At 46.7% G+C, this 2,623-nt stretch overlaps 1 long non-coding RNA gene across 1 annotated transcript; it reads right to left on the reverse strand.

The window, feature by feature from the left end:
* LOC120692969 lies at window positions 1-1,010 on the reverse strand. Its single transcript, XR_005682812.1, has 3 exons — window positions 600-1,010; window positions 453-498; window positions 1-101 (listed from the first exon to the last, which is right to left on the reverse strand). It is a non-coding gene; the product is annotated as an uncharacterized LOC120692969 (long non-coding RNA).
* Between the last annotated feature and the right edge of the window lie 1,613 nt (window positions 1,011-2,623).

Raw genomic sequence — 2,623 nt, forward strand, 5'->3', positions numbered from 1 at the left:
AGCTAGATCAAGAACTATGATCAGACAACTGAGGCAACATCACATCCTTGGCCCCTCGAACCGTTCTTGTATCTGAAAAAGGGACGTCACCAGGTAGAAGTCTGAATAGAAGACAAAAAAACTTGGAATCAATAAGATGCGATTTCAACGAATAAGGAGAAATTCTACCATGAGTTAGACACAGAAACAAGTGTAAGCCCCAACCCATCAGCTCAAAGCATGGAATTGTATTAAAAAAACCAAGGGCAAGATGACATACAAGCTTGTAGCTCCATTTTTGGCTTCATTAGTATCAGGTTGCAACAAAATTTCTGAGTCATTTTTTGACACAATACAGTAACTGGCGGTTTGTTTTACCATCCTTGATAACTGACAATAACCAAATTTACTATAAGAAAACACACACCAAAGCATCAGTGAAAACTGTAAGCAGCAAAGTTCATGAAACTTACAAAGAGCATCTGAATCCTCCTGATCATCATCCAGAGAAAGCAAATTCTGCAGGTTATAATAACAATATTTAGAAAAGATGAAGATCCTAATTGAAGTCTTACACTGTCAAAGAGTTAGGCAAGGTAGCAATGAGCTTGGTGAATTACCTTCAAATTCTCATAGTAAGTTTCAAGGTCATCATTTACCAAAAGATGATCAAAGAGACCTGGTGAATTGGACTGATCAAGCTCAGCCTGAGCATTTCTGAGTCATTTCTGGATCTTCTCCTCTGTTTCTGTTCCGCTGTATAACCAACTGAGCAGAGAATAAATCAAGCATGTCATATAGTTCTTTCGTTAAGAATTAAATAATCCATCACCTGAGCTTAACCAAACACTGCATTTCATAAACTACAAATATACCATGCCCGAAGGCGCTTCTCTAGTTCCTCGAATGTTGGAGGGCATACAAAGATGAATATCGCTGCAAGAGAAGAAGCCCTCACAGATCCAGCTCGTTGGACATCAATGTCGAGAATACACCTCTTCCATGAGAAAGCAAGGGAAAGATGAAGCAGTTCACTATTCAGAAACTTGTATGAAAAGATTGTTGTAGTCTTACGTTCCCCTCATCAGTAACAGATTCAACTGCTTCAATACTTGTGCCATAAACATTTCCATGAACATGAGCAAAATCAAGAAATTTTCCCTCACTTATATCTTTCTCTATTTTGCTCCTTTCTGTAAAGTGGTAGTGAACCCCATCTATTTCCTTCTCCCTTGGAGACCTTGTAGTGTGGCTAACATAGAATCCAAACTTTGATGGGTAGTCTTTCATCAACTTTGCAATCAAGGTCCCTTTACCAACACCAGAAGGCCCACTAATCATAACTGGTTTTTGGCCCACACTGTTATGATGGGAAAATATTACCAAAGGCGCAAGAAGAAGGAAAGAGTAGATGCAGGGGTGCATGATGGAGGGGATTAGTTCCCTTGTAATCAGATCGTTTAATTATTTCCTTAGTAGAACTCTTGCTTAGCTTAAATAGAGGATACATGTAATCAGGAAAGGACTAAGAAAGGAATTGATTCTAGTTTCCCCTATCCCTGCTCTCGTCTACCTCTTCTATCTATTCTGCCCTAGCTTGCCAACGGCGCCCAAATGCAGAGGTCCTGGACCTCGCCCTCCTACAAATCACAGCTACAACCTCCGTAGCGTTCATCCATCAGAGAGCCCACCACGTGACAATCTGGTATCAGATTGCTCAGGTCCCTCGTCCATGGCCACCATGGACGCCGTGTTGAAGGCGCTGGAAGACATGAAAACCACGATGACTCAGATGAACTCCACCATGGAGACTCTGGCGCCATTGGCTCCTAGTGTCGCTGATCTGGCGGCGCTACCTGGCAAAGTCTCGGATCTACAGAAGAGTATGAAGGACGCAGGCGATCATCTACAGTCTGTCAGCGTAGCGGTGAAGTGACTGGAGTCCGGTGACTGTTCATCGGGATCCAGCAACCGGAATTACCGGCCACCATCGATGCGTGATTCCAAACTTAAAGGTGATGCCGATGATGATGGACCCCGGGGAACCCCTCCAGCGCCACCTGGCCCGCCCCTTGGCACCTCCCCACGCTCACACGCATCCTGGGCGTCCTCCCGAGCCGACACGACACCCCGCCATGCGCAGCGCCGCCCGCTCGCTCCGTCAGCCCGCCGTCGAGCCACCCATGACCGAATCAGCCTCCCCCAGACGCCACTCCACTCGCCTAGGTGCTCCTTGGCCTATAAGAACCCCCATCGCCCCGCCATTGCGCGGCTTCCCCTCCTTCCTCCTCCCGCCGTCCACCATGGCCGGCGAGATCTAGCTCGCGCGGACCAGCCACCACAGCCCTGCATTGCAGCCCCGGTAAGCCCAAACGGCTACAAGGGTAGGTGTTCCTCGATCTCTACTCTCCCACACGCCTCCCCGTGGCAGCCCCGGTAAGCCCTGCCTAGCAGAACACCACCGGCAAGATGCCACGGCGAGAAGGCCGGCGAAGGGCCCGGTTGAAATTTCTTTTTTTCGCTTAAGGGTGTGTCTGCAAAAATTCCAGTGTATGGCAGTGAACTTAAAAAATGCAAAACAAATCACAGAAAAATCGTAAAAATGTAAACTCAACTGATCTGGAATCCTTATAATAAGATCTAC

This window comes from Panicum virgatum, chromosome 9N (genome assembly GCF_016808335.1).
Source record: "Panicum virgatum strain AP13 chromosome 9N, P.virgatum_v5, whole genome shotgun sequence".
Classification (NCBI taxonomy): Eukaryota; Viridiplantae; Streptophyta; class Magnoliopsida; order Poales; family Poaceae; genus Panicum; species Panicum virgatum.